Below are 15,284 nucleotides of genomic sequence, written 5' to 3'. Positions count from 1 at the left end.
TATTAGAATGGCCAAAATCCATAAAACTGACAAATGCCAACTGCTGGAGAGAGTATGGAGCAGCAGGAACTTTCATTTATTCCTGGTAGGAATTCAAAATGGTGTGACCCACTTTGAAAGGCAGTTTGGTAGTTTCTTACAAAGCTCAACATAGTTTTAAGATATGACTGAGTCCAACAGTTAAAAGTTATGTCCATACAAAAGCCTGCACCTAGATGTTTATAGCAGCTTTATTCATAAGCTAGAAGCAACCAAGGTATCCTTTAGTAACTGAATGGATAAATAAACCGTGGTATAGCCATACAATAGAATATTATTCAACAATAAAAATTAAAGGTCTGTACTTCAAACCACAAAAAGCCATGGAAGAAGCATCAATGCATACTGCTAAGGTAAAGAAGCCAATCTGAAAAGACTATAAACTGTACCATTTCAACGGCATGACATTCTGGATACAGCAAAATCATTATGATAGTAAAAAAGTAGTGATAGCCAGGGAAGTAGGGTGAGTGGAGTGGAGAAGTAGGGCTGGCACAGGGATGAATAGATGAAGAAGAGGCAATTTTTAAGATGGTAAACCTCTTCTGTATGATACTGCAATGGTGGCTACATGACCTTAGGCATTTTTCAAAACCTATGGGAAATGTGGAACACAAAAGGTGAACCTCAATGTCAACTATGGACTTTAGTTAATAATAATGAATGTGGGCTACTCTGGTGGCACAGTGGTTGAGAATCTGCCTGCCAATGCAGGGGACACGGGTTCGAGCCCTGGTCTGGGAAGATCCCACATGCCGCGAAGCAACTGGGCCCGTGAGCCACAACTACTGAGCCTGCGCGTCTGGAGCCTGTGCTCAGCAACAAAGAGAGGCCGCGACAGTGAGAGGCCCGCGCACCGCGATGAAGAGTGGCCCCCGCTTGCCACAACTAGAGAAAGCCCTCGCACAGAAACAAAGACCCAACACAGCCAAAAATAAATAGATAAATAATAATAATAATAATAAATAAATAAATATTGGTGCATTCCTTGTAATAAATGTCCCACACTAAAATAGAGGGAAAATAGGGTAAACTCTGTGCTGGGTGGTCATATGGGAACTCTCTGTACTACCTGCTTAATTTTTCTATAAATCCAAAATTGTTCTATTAAAAAAACATTACAAATTAAAAAAAGAATAACAGTAAACAAAAGACATTAAAATCTTTCAGGGAGGACGAAAAAAAGGAAAACATTACTTCTTACCTATAAGGATAGAAACAAGCCTAGCCTTGGATCTGTTTTCAGTTTTTATCTATCTTTTTTTTGTTTTTTCCAGTACGCGGGCCTCTCACGGTTGTGGCCTCTCCCGTTGCGGAGCACAGGATCCGGACGCGCAGGCTCAGCGGCCATGGCTCACGGGCCCAGTCGCTCTGCGGCATGTAGGATCCTTCCGGACCGGGGCACGAACCTGTGTCCCCCACATCGGCAGGCGGACTCTCAACCACTGTGCCACCAGGGAAGCCCTACCTATCTTTTTATGATAAAAGATACTAGAAAAATCCCTTCAAAATTCTGAATAAGTGTGATTCCATATTAGAATTCTATATACAGCTGAGTGATCCTTTAGTATGAATGTAGAATAAAAACAATTGTAATGCAAAATTGAGAATAGGTACTCCCTGCTGTGTTCTAGGAAGATAAATAAGAAGATGTAAGAGTTAGTCAAAATAAAGCAGGGTACAAAATACGACAGATCCAAATTTGGGAAAAGAGAGGAGGGAGGTCCTAGGATGTTTCTAGGAAAGAGGTCCTCATAGTAAAACTGTGAGTCCACAAAGGAGCAGAAGGCAGAGGACTATGGGTGGTAATCAAGGAACAAAGTACCCAATTGGACAGAGATCTGAAAAAAATGAATAAAGGATAAAGACAAGTAGAGTAAGAAAATAGGAAACACAATTTTATTCTTCAGAGAAACCAAATATGTATAAAAGGAAGAAAATGCTAAACTATGGTACCCAGTTATAAAATTAATAATAATGTGTAGTCACAGTAACATCTGCACTGATTTGTGATTTTTTTTTTTTTTTAGTTTTCAAATTCAACCTGAAACCAGGCATTAAAGACTCAGTTATGCTTATAGTAATTGATAGACATAGTGTGAAAGTAAAAATAAGTTGAGTCTTCTTAGTCAGTTTGTGCTGTTATAACAAAGTATCATAGACTGAGTAGCTTAGAAACAACAGAAAGTTAGTTCTCACAGTTCTGGAAGGTGGAAGTCTGAGATCAGGGTTCCAGCATGGTCAGGTTCTAGTAATGGCCCTCTTCTGGGCTGCAGACTGCCAGCTTCTCATTGTACCCTTACATGGCAGAGAAGAGAATTTACCCTCTTGATTTCATCTAACCCTAATTATCTCCCAAATTCCCCACCCCGTAATACCATCATATTGGGGAGTAGAGTTTTAACATATGAATTTTGAGGGGACACAAACATTCAGTCTTTAACAGTCATATACAGAAAGGAGAGCTATGTGTAAGGTTAGGACTTCTAAAAACTGGATATTTTCTATAAAAATTCAACCATCTTCCAAGTTCCATTTGAAAAGAAAAAATGCTCTTCCTTGACTGCATCACCATACACAGACACCCACCATCCCATTTCCCTTCTTTGCTTGACAACAAATTCTTCTTGAAAGAGAGATTTTAAATCCCTGTTTCCATTTCCCACCTCATGTCATTGTAGTCATTGTTTATTTTTCAAGCCTCTTCAATCAGGCTCTTTTTTACCAAACTTGACTGAGCCTGATCTTGAAAAGATAAACCATAATGTCCCTAACACACACCAGTGTCTATTCTGCTGCGTGAACACTCTCTTCTTACTGAAAGGCTTTTATTCCCTGGTACTCTATTGGTTTTGCGCTTACTCCTATAGTCCTTTTTCCTAGTCTCCTTTGCAGTCATGTGATCTTATGAGGGACACGGTATTCCATCCTAATCACCCTTTTCTTTTCCATATACACTTCTGCCAAGTGATCTCATTTGGATCCATGACTTATAACTATCTTCTGTGTACCAGTAATTCTCAAAGCTGGATCTCCAGTACCAACTTCTCTGAGTTCCAGATGCATCTTGCAGTATCTATTTGTCTGAATACTTGGCGTACTCTTAACATAGGCAACAATTCTTTATTTTACCTACAAGCTTGCTCCCTTCCCAGTTTTTTCTATCCTGTTTAAACAGCAGCAATATCCAATAAGCTAAAATCTAAAATTTATCTTTGATTTCTCCCTTTCCTTCACACTATTGTTCCATTTAAGCCTTAAATCTTGTTAACTTGCTCTCAAGACTATGAATTCATTATGTTTTCTTCCTTTCTATGAATTAAGGGAGTTCAATATACCCTCAAATTTGGCCTAGACTACTGGAATATTTTTCTAGCCAGTCTCACTGCTTCCTCTCAACTCAATTTCTTAAGAAGCAGCTAACATGATATTTTTAATTAAAAAGTAACTCAGAATTATGATATTTCCTTGCTAAGGAGTCTCCCATTGCTTCCTAACAAACTTAGAATAAAATCCAAGTTTTTAGATTTAATTCTTCTTAGATTGGGTTTCCCCAGAAACAGATCTTGAGACTTCTGGAAGATGGTGTGGAACATGGTTCAGATAGTTCCACCACAGGGCAAGAAAGCTGGAATATCTACTGCTGTGACCCGAATGTTTGCATCCTACCAAAATTCGTATGTTGAAACCCTAATCCAAATGTGATGATATTTGGAGGTCAGACCTTTGGGAGGTAATTAGGTTATAAGGGTGGAGTCCTCATGATGGGTTAGTGTCCTTATAAGAAGACACACAAGAGAGATGATCCCTCTTTCTGACAAGAGAAGATAGAGCAAGAAGCAGGATTCTGCAAAGCATGAAGAGGGCTCTCACCAAACAGTGAATCTGCCACCATCTTGATCTTGGACTTCCTTCCCTCCGGAACTGTGAGAAATAAATGTCTATTGTCTAAGCACCCTGTCTATGTTGTTTTGTTATAGCATCCCTAACGAACTAAGACATTCCCATCACTCCTTGGCCAAAGGCTGCACTCAGGTGCTTCCAGACTGCCCAGCTCTTCAGAGAGGAAAACCTCTCAGCAAAGAAGATTCTTAGTTGGGCACTGTGCACCTATATAGAGATAGTGAGTGTAAAAGAGACATGACATTTAATGTTGTCTGCTACACCTGGCTTACAAAGAACAGCATGACCTGCCTCTGACTGTGATCTCAACTTTTCTTTCATATTTTTTCTTTCCCTGCCACTCAGACCTCTCTCTGTTCATAAACACATAAGCTGATTTCTGCTTTCCAGCCTAAGCAAAAGCTTGTCTCTCTGCCTAAAAGACTTTCTCTTCTCTTCCTATAGATCTTTGTCTAGTTCTGAAACAGGCCTTTTGCTCCACGGCATGTGGGATCTTCCCAGACCGGGGCACGAACCCGTGTCCCCTGCATCGGCAGGCGGACTCTCAACCACTGCACCACCAGGGAAGGGAAGCCCCTGAGACAGACCTTCTTATAGTAGCTGCTGACTTACTTTCTATCATAAGTCCCTTAATACTCTGGGTCTTTTGTTTATTTATACTTATTTCTCTACTGGAATAAAAATTCCTGATTGTATGGGCTTTGACCACTGTATTTCAGAGCAATGATAGGCAAAAGTTAAACTTGGAGATGAATATTTATAGAATGAATGAAAATTCTCATCTTACATGGTTAGAAGTTAAGAGATGTTATGGATTAAGAGATGACAAGAAGAAGAGAGAGCTCTAGTACTCAATATCTCTGACCCACAATCTGTTGGCTGTTGATAATCGGCAGATCATTAACCTCTCTGCACCTCAGTCACTTCAATGTGATAATAACAAAGCTTGCCTCATGGGACTGTTATGTAAAATTGATATGTATACAGTACTTAGAATAACTTTGTTCATCACAAAAACTCTAGAAAGAGACAGAAGCATCTATATCTGTTAATTTGGTTGAGGGTAGAGAATGTTATATTCTCAAGTGTCAAAATAAGAAATACAAGTAATTTCAAAATTGAAATTTTGTGATATAAACTTATTATTTTAGAAATATAGAGGTAACTAGCAAAAGATACCAGTCAGTTAAAATCTTCCAAGGAATAGAACTGGGTATGAGAAGACATGGAGAAGAAATGAGTTGATTCATTCAACATTTTACAAGTATTATTTAGAGTACTGTAATTTTTTTAAAACAAAATATTTTAAAATAAACTTAGTATTGGCTTGGCCAAAAAGTTCGTTCGGGTTTTCCATGCTCCCTTATGAAAACCCGAACGAACATTTCAGCCAACCCAATACAATGAAGAAACAATAATCTTTTCAACAAATGGTGCTTGAACAACTGGGCATCTACATGCAAAAGAAAAAAAATGAATCTAGACATAGACCTTAAACCCTTCAAAAAATTAACTCAAAATGGATCACAGACCTAGATATAAAACACAAAACTATAAAACTCCAAGAAGATAACAGGAGACAATCTAGATGAGTTTGGCAATGACCTTTAGATACAGCACCAAACTCACAATTCATGAAAGAAATAATTAATAAGCTGTTTCATCAAAATTAGAAGAAAATTGCTCTGCAAAAAGCAATATCATAGCAATTAGAAGAAAAGGTACAGACTGTGAGGAAGTCTTTGCAAAAGACACATCTGACAGAAGCCTGCTATCCCAAATATGTAAACAACTCTTAAAACTCAACAATAAAATAAACAACTTAATTAAAAGACAAAATAAGCCAAAGGTCTTAACAGACATATTACCAAAGAAGATAAACAGATGGCAAATAAGCATATGAAAAGATGTTCCAAATCTTGTCATCAGAGAAAGGTCAAATAAAAAAACAGGGCGGGGGGGCTTCCCTGGTGGCGCAGTGCTTAAGACTCCACGTTCCCAATGCAGGGGGCCTGGGTTCGATCCCCGGTCAGGGAACTAGATCCCACATGTATGCCACAACTAAGAGTTCACATGCCACAACTAAAGAGGCTGTGAGCCACAACTAAGACCCGGTAAAACTAAAAAAAAAAAAAAAAAAAAGTGTAATCCTGGACTAGATCCTGGATCAAAAAAAAAAAAAAACAGTGAAATATCACTATACACCTATTAGAATAGCCAAAATCCAAAAAATGAAAATACAGAATGTTGGCAAAGATGTGGAGCAACACGAACTCTCATTCATTGCTGCTGGAAATGCGAAATAGGATACCCCTTTTGAAAGACAATTTGGTGATTTCTTACAAACCTAAATATATTCTTACCACACAATCCATCATAAACTGTGCACCTTGGTATTTACCCAAAGGAGTTGAAGAGTATGTCCACACAAAAACCTGCACATGGATGTTTATAGTAGCTTTATTCATAATTGCCAAATTAGGAAGGAACCAAAATGCCAATGGCAGGTGAATGGATAAATAAACTATGGTACATCTAGACAATGGAATATTATTCAGCAATAAAAAGAAATGAGCTATCAAATCATGAGAAGACATGGAGGGAGGGAACTTAAATGCATATTACTAAGTGAAAAAAGCCAATCTGAAAATGTTACATATTGTATGATTCCAACTACGTGACGTTCTGGAAAAGGCAAAACTATGGAGACAATAAAAAGATCAGTAGTTGCCACAGGTTAGAGATAAGGGGAGGATGAATTGGAGGAGGTCAGAGAATTTTTAGGGCAATGAAAGTACTCTGTATAATACTGTAATGATGGATACATGTCATCACGCATTTGCCCAAACCAATAGAACACACAGCACCAAGAGTGAACCCTACTGTAAACTATGGACTGTGGATGATCATGATGCGTCAGTGTGAATTCATTAATCACAGCAAACGTTCCACTCTGGTAGGAGATGGTAATAATGGGGAAGATTATGCACATGTGAGGGCAGAAGGTACAAGGGAACTCTGTACTTTCTGCTCAATTTTGCTGTGAGCTTAAAACTACTCTAAATAATAAAATCTACTAGTAGATAGATAAAAAAACTGTATTACAAATATTATTATCTTTTGTGTAAATAGATACATAAAGAGCATAAAAATGATAGTAGACAAAAGCAGAAATTTTTTTGTAATTTACTAAATAATAGGCTCACTTCTTGATCTTGAAGCTTTAAATCCTCATTTGCATTAAATAACGCCTATGAATAAAGCATCGGCTCAACTACTGGATTTACTTTATTTAACTGTACTATTCAAAGATGAATATTCTAGAAAATTTATTAGATTAAAATTCTTATGGATTTCATCCTCTTCTGACATGATTATTTCATACTATTACAGTTTATTTTTTGATAAGGATTCTATGTTTGAACAAAATGAAACTTCAGTCACAGGCAACGTTTTTTTCATCGTGAATTAACAAAATATTGGTCAGGGTAAACATTTCTGAATAATAAAATAGTTTATTACAAAACATAAGTACATGCACATTGAAATTTTACAGTGATGAAATGCATAGTGTAGGAAAAAAGAGCAACTAGTAAAATCACCATATTAATATAATGATGTTAATATGTACTCATTTAATTTTTTTCCTTGTATATACTTGATTCATTTAGGAAATTTTGAACTTTTATCTCCGCCCCCCCCACACTGTTCTAGACTCTTGACACGTAACAATGACAAATGATAGACATTTCTCCTACTCACATGGACATCCAGTGCAATAAGGAAGTTGTATTATCCAACAATGATTTTCACAAAGCTGAAATGCAGTTTGATATTTGTTAGGAAGGAAAGATATCACACTACAAGGTAAATAATGTGAGATATTTGCCATAATTTGGTGGGATCCAAGAAAGCTGAGCTATTATTACTATTCAAAATTATGATTAGATACTATTCAACAAATGGACATTTTTCATTTAATAAAATAATTTGGATATGTGTACTATAAGTACCATGAATCTACCTCATTTTGTTTCAATTCTGTTACTACTACTTTTCTTATCCTTTGTAAGTACAAATTTTGGATATTAACACACTGCTTCAAAATATGATCTTTGATTACACCATTATTATAGGAATACAACTCATTTGATATCCACTACCTGTATACTTCATGACTCCTGCCTTTTCCTTGACTTTGGTAATCTGCCTTATTATGCTTGACCCCGAGTTGTGCTTAACCACTGTCTAATTGGACTTTCCCATGAGGCACTCTTGTGCCTAACACTTATTTTGTTTTTTTTGTTTTGTTTTTTAACAATCTTGTTTTGTCTTTTAATGTCCTGTTTTTCAGTTGACCGTTAATCAAAGTTCAAGTTTCACACAAGTGCAAAAAGCTAAAAGAAGAGGAATTCTGGAGGAAAAATAATCTTCCCATTTAGTATGAAAAAGCTGTCCCCCACCATTCCAATAAGAAAACAATAGCCCCCTGCCTCTGATGTCCTTGGACCAGGGTATGGGCCACCTTCCTTTGTGACTGCTCAGTCTGATTTCTCCTCTAGTTCCTCCATACAACTTGCCAAAAGAGGCCTGCAATTAATTTTAATTGCTTTTTAAAAGTTAATATTTATTGAGATCCTTGTCCCTGTAGCCACTAGAATCACAAAGTCCAACATAAACACTTTACAGACATAGTACAATTGCTGAAATAACAGGGTACACGTCTGTGTGATATGTAAAATCTTATCAAGGTTTTTTCTAAAACTTTCAGTAAGCAGAGATCTTGAAATTGATTAATAAATTCCTGAATCATTTCTCAACAATTCAGTCTTTTAACAAAACATGTAAGTGCTTACTGTGAGTCATATACTGTGCTTGGCTCTAGTTTTGCAAAGACAAACATAAAACAAATGCAATCCTGGAGGTAAAGTTTTACTAGAGAAATAAATACATACAACACCGTATGACAGGGAACCCTCTTGCACTGTTGGTGGGTATGTAAATTGATACAGCCACTATGGAGAACAGTATGGAGGCTCCTTAAAAAACTAAAAATAGAACTACCATATGATCCAGCAATCCCACTACTGGGAATATACCCTGAGAAAACCATAATTCAAAAAGAGTCATGTACCACAAATTTTATTGCAGCACTGTTTACAATAGCCAGGACATGGAAGCAACCTAAGTGTCCATCGACAGATGAATGGATAAAGAAGATGTGGCCCATATATACAATGAAATATTACTCAGCCATAAAAATAGATGAGTTATTTGTAAAAGTGAGGTGGATGGACCTAGAGTCTGTCATACTGAGTGAAGTAAGTCAGAAAGAGAAAGACAAATACCATATGCTAACACACGTATATGGAATCTAAAAAAAAAAAAAAAAAGGTTCTGATGAACCCAGGGGCAGGACAGGAATAAAGACGCAGATGTAGAGAATGGACTTGAGGACACAGAGAGGGGGAAGTGTAAGCTGGGACGACGTGAAAGAGTAGTATTGACATATATATACTAGCAAATGTAAAATAGCTAGTGGGAAGGAGCTGCATAGCACAGGGAGATCAGTTCGGTGCTTTGTGACCATCTAGAGGGGTGGGATAGGGAGGGTGGGAGGGAGACATGAGAGGGAGGGGATATGGGGATGTGTGTATATATATGGCTGATTCACTTTGTTATAAAGCAGAAACTAACACACCATTGTAGAGCAATTATACTTCAATAAAGATGTTAAAAAAAAAACTGTATGACACATTTAATAATACAAAGGAAGCAATAATTAGTTTTTTTAAACCAAGATCAGGGAAAGCTCAGTATAACAGCAACCCTCACATTTCACAGTCCCGTAACACTCAACGGTACACACTGTTTCAACTCAAATCACTATCTTGTTGCTTCTTCCCCCTGGAATATTTAATCTTCCTTGACTTTTCTGGAAAATGACTCTTCACTTTCCAAAGCCATGAATACGTTTGACCTATCCTGAGAGGAGACTGGAGAGGGAAAGGAATAGAGAGGAAGAGATGAAGGGTATTATAAACAGCACAGGAGTCAGATTATGGAGGTCTTCCTGTGCCGTGTTCGACAGAGATCTTGAGTTTTTCAGAGAATGGTAGAGACTGTTGAATATTTGTAGCCAGGTGGTTAGTTTCCAATGGTAAGTCTGCACATCAATTTAGACAATAGTTTAAAGGATAAAAAGACTAGAGACAGTCTCCTTGTAGTGTTTTAGCAGTAGCAAGGAAAAGAGTTGACAAATTTAGTAGGATTAAAGCAATAAAAGGTGAAAGATTAGAAGGAATAATCAAGAGACATTCTAGAGTAGTATGTTCATGTCTTGAATTGTTTGGATGTGTATTAAGTGGTTGAGGGAGGCTTCAAATAAGTGAGGTATAAGAAACTACAGTTAACAAATAATGTGGCTTTTGAGTGTCAAATATAGTGTTTTCTATGCTCCCTGTTAGGGGGATATGAACACAAATAACTCAAATTCAGGACAGAATGGACTTCTGAGGTAGAGTTCTTCAAGAGAAATTAAAATATTATGACAAAAGAGGAGTTAGAAGGCATTTCCACTTGGGGGCATCAAATATCATTTTGTTAACCACAAAGATAACTTTTGTTGGATCTTCAAGTATAATTGAGATTTCAGGGTCAACGGAAGATAGTCAAGAACCAGGACACGTGTCTGAGTAATGAAGAATCATTCTCAAAAATTAGTGAAATAATATTCATAGAGCAGACTCGTTAAGGTTAAGGGGCATGAGAATTGGAGTAAGATAGCCTGAGCACAAATTAAGATTCTCATTTCCTAAATTTTTAATGTAAACAATATTCTTAAAGTCTTAAAATCTGTTTCCTAATACATTCACAAGATAATAATGCACAGTTTATACGTGGTACCTAGTAAGCCCTGAAAAAATAAAATAATTCTATAAAAGCACTGTAAACTGGAAAGCTCTAAACAAGTAAAAGTGTTATTGTTATTAACACATTAAAAATATTTGGCTCTACAGAAACAGGCCTACGGTTATAGAGAACAAATTAGTGATTACTAGTGGGGAGAGGAAAGAGGGGGGAACATAAGGGTAGGGGATTAAGAGGTACAAACTACTCTGTATAAAATAAATAAACTACCAGGATATATTGAACACCACAGGGAATATAGCCAATATTTTATAATAACTTTAAATAGAGTACAATCTATAAAAATATAGAATCACTATGTTGTACAGTGAACCTAATGTTGTAATAATGTTATAAATCAACTATATTTCAATAAAAAATATTTGGTTCTAATAAAAGACTATGGATTTAAAAAATGTGTTGCTCTCTAATTTCAAGAAATACCAGAATTGATAATTCTAATTGACTAAAATGGCTATATATTAAATGGAATTGCTTTCCAAACTTTTTCTTTCTTCTGTAAATACTACACAATCAAATGATATAAAAGGCTGTTAAACTGTTGTTGAGACATAAATAAAAATATTTTAATCTCTCATTCAGCCTATTTCAAGATATATTAAAAATATTTCAAGTCAGTAAAAGTATACCTCACCTAAAAGAATAATTGTCTCTACCTTTTCTGAAAGGATTTTTTGGTTAAAATAAATGAACGTTTCTTTATGAAATAATATAGGTGGACTATGTAACATGTTTTTCCTCCCTACAAATTCAACCTGAACTTGACAGCAGCAGAGTTATTGATTAGATATCATCAGAGCTGACATATACAGAGAGAACATAATTTCATTTTATGGGCTGCCATGCTGTTAGATAGAATTCATTTTATGAAATGGTTATTGCTAGCCCTTTCATTATAACCACTTTGAAGAATTTTGTTTTACATTGGAATAATATTTTCTTACACCATATTGGTTTTCTAATGGCTTATCATTTGTAAATAATTTAACAATGACCTTTTTTATGTACTGTATAGTATGGGAAACTCGGTAAACTATATCAGATCTGTTCAGGTGTACATTTAATCTCTATATTTGAAAGACAGCTTGCCATGTATCTTTATACATATATATATATATATGTATCTTTATACATATATATATATATATATATATATATATATATATATATATAGGTTTACCAAGAGTTACTACTTTAGGACTTCATATCATTTGCTATCATTTTCAATTGAGCTCAACATACAGTATAAGTGTTCTATTTTATTTATTTATACCCCACCTGTTCTCACTAAGTTTTTTGGGTTTTTTTTTTGCGGTACACGGGCCTCTCACTGCTGTGGCCTCTCCCGCTGCAGGGCACAGGCTCCAGACGCACAGGCTCAGCGGCCATGGCTCACGGGCCCAGCCGCTCCGCGGCATGTGGGATCTTCCCGGACTGGGGCACGAACCCGTGTGCCCTGCATTGACAGGCGGACACTCAACCACTGTGCCACCAGAGAAGCCCCTCACTAAGTTTTTGAAGTAGAAGATTTGCTTAGTATGTAGCAGGCACTTTCACATTTATTATCATATTTATACAAAGATGAAAAAGACCTTGTCCCAAAGTTCCTAGTCTCAAAGCTTCAGAAACTCATAAACTATGGGCCAGGCACAATCATGATGCTATTTGAAACCAAAAAGTATATTTTGCTGTTTTAACACCAAGGAAATACTTATTCAGAACATCTTTGAAAGAATACCAACACTTCCTAGAGGCTAAATGAACATCTCTGCCTTAAGTGATAATGGGGTCATTGAAAGAACTATTCTTGGAGTGACTCCCTTATTCACTCAATAAGGGAGATGACTGAGTGGCAACAATCAACATGCCAATACTTGGAATGACTTATTCTACTCTGTAAGTTTTAAATTTATTTTGGAGCAATCTATACCCCAAATCCAGTGACATGCTCAGCTGAGTAGCTTGCCAAGTAAAGGCTCACACTTTCTCTGGTTTGTTCCACTCCCTGTGTGGGAGAAAAATTCCATTATTTTTTTACCTTTATTGAAGTATAATTGACACACACAAAATTACACATACTTAATATTTACATCTTGATGAGTTTGGATATATGCATACACCCAGGAGACCATCACCACAACCAAGGTACTAAACATATCTATCTCCTCCAAAAGTTTTCTTGTGTGTGTGTGTTTTTTTTCCTTCTTTTGCCAGGGTCGGGGGAATTGTTTTTGCTTTTTTGGTAAGAATATTCAACATTAACAAATCTATACTCTTAACATATTTCAAAATATATGTCCCTGATCCTAAACATTCACCTTCTCTCCTTTCCATTTCCCTCCCCTCCCCTCCCCTCTCTACCTCCCCTTCTGTCTCTTTTTTTCTTCTCATCCCCTAACCCTCCCTCTGATAAGCACACATGAAGACACAAGTTTTCCTGTTTATTGTTAGGACATTTTTGAGACTAACATGATGATTACTGACATAGCCACCATTTAATTATCTTAATGTAAATACTCTAAAATATATTTTTGTGTATGCTGAAAAAGAGTAAGATATAAAGTATCAAAAAGGTGGATTATTTAGCTGATAAGAAAGGTATTAACTTTATATGTGAAAATGCATTTAATAGCATTTAATGGTGTCTACACACACACACATGCACACATTTTTTTTTCAAGTATTCTTCCTCTCTAAAGTCTATGCACTCCAATTTTGCATGCATGGGAAATAAAACACACATTCTAGAATTTCTTTCTTCTGTTTATGTTGAGTTCTCCATGGAAAAACTAAGCCAAGAACATAATGTTCTCTGTTTTTGATGAATAGCTGATTCCATTTTAAAAGGAAAATCCTTCCTTTCAAAAAAGCAGGAAAATAGAATTATTTTAAAAATAACTCCATCTGGCTCATTGTGGAATATCATTTAAAAATGTATGCTGAGTCTAAAGTATTTTCCTTGGTCATGAAATAAATATGTGTACATAGATTACATATCTCATTAGTTTAACTCTGTCTGCTATTGAGCTTGAGAATCAATGCTTACATAAATATTGATATTGACAGTGTTCTCAAGGACCACCAGTATTAGAAATGCATTATCTGTGTAGAGCCAGAAAATAATGAGCAGTCAAAGGTAGACTTGTTCTGAATATCACAAATTAAGCCCTGATTATGTAATAAATTAATATTTTCTACTAATTTACTCTTTATGCATCAACTTAGCCCTGTTTGCTACAGCCTTGCAGACTTGTCCTTTCATTTGAAGCCATAGTCTAGTAGAGAATTAACCTTGAAGAACAATACTAGAGCCTTCTGGTGATGTTCCCCTGCCTCTCACTCACTGGTACTTGTCTATATGGTACCATTACCAAGAACGTCCAATCAAGTAGCTTGCACAGTACATCCTTAACCCTGGGGCTCTTGTAATTGATGAAAGTCTGGGATCAAATAGTACATTCTTTGACATGGTTATCTGTTGGAGATAATAAACCAATAAAACTATACTGTGATTCCTCTGTCTAGAATCCTATTTGGTCTGAGCACAGGCTATTAAGAACTCAGTTTTCCGTCTCTTTATTTCTCATTACTTGACATAATAAAGAAAATAAGAAAATAAAATATATTGAGTGGATGCCTGTCTGTCTCTCCTGCTCTCTTTCTTTTTCAATTTTTTTCTATAAGAGGGGGAACAAATGAGAACCTAATAAATAGAGCTGAGGGAATGAAACCTGTGTTGTTGCTACACTGTACATATTCTTATAGCCTTCTAAATCATAAAGCGTTAACAGCAAAACTAAATCTTGACATGTTGATAGCTAAAACCATACTGCAATATGGCATAGCAGTTGCCTGTTATGTTTTTGAGAACCAAAAAATATTCTCTTCTGTACCATTAACATAAATCATACTGATTAAAACACTTTAATACTCCAGGTGTATTTCTTGTTGTTTTGTTTGTTTGTTTGTTTTGTTTTTTGGGTTTTTTTATTTTCAGATGGCACATTTGTTGATGCCACTGTGGGACGGGGAGGGGAGGGAGATCAGATAAACTGTAAATTTGCTGTGAGGTTATGCACACAAATCAGACTCAATAAGTTTGTCAGGTGAACATTTCACATTAACCAATATAAGAACCTGTCATATGACTTTAAACAGTTTCTCCTCTTCCCGTGTTTCACAAGAACAATATAGTACTGTAGGTACCACAGCTACATTTAATTTTATTTTTTTTAAGAATAGCTATTTTTAAAAGACCTCCATCATCCTATAGTTCTCCAGATGTGAGGTCTAGACTGTTGTGAGCAAGGAAAACTACTAAGTATAACAGAACTTAAGTAATAGTCCATTGTTGATAATTTTTTGAAACATAGAATGACTGGAAAAATACTGGAAGTAATATCTGGTCCCAG

The sequence above is a fragment of the Delphinapterus leucas genome, chromosome 12 (assembly GCF_059928025.1).
Source record: "Delphinapterus leucas isolate spDelLeu-1000000601 "Yukka" chromosome 12, BTC_Dleu_Yukka2, whole genome shotgun sequence".
Lineage (NCBI taxonomy): Eukaryota > Metazoa > Chordata > Mammalia > Artiodactyla > Monodontidae > Delphinapterus > Delphinapterus leucas.
Note: the sequence above shows the minus strand (reverse complement) of the source record.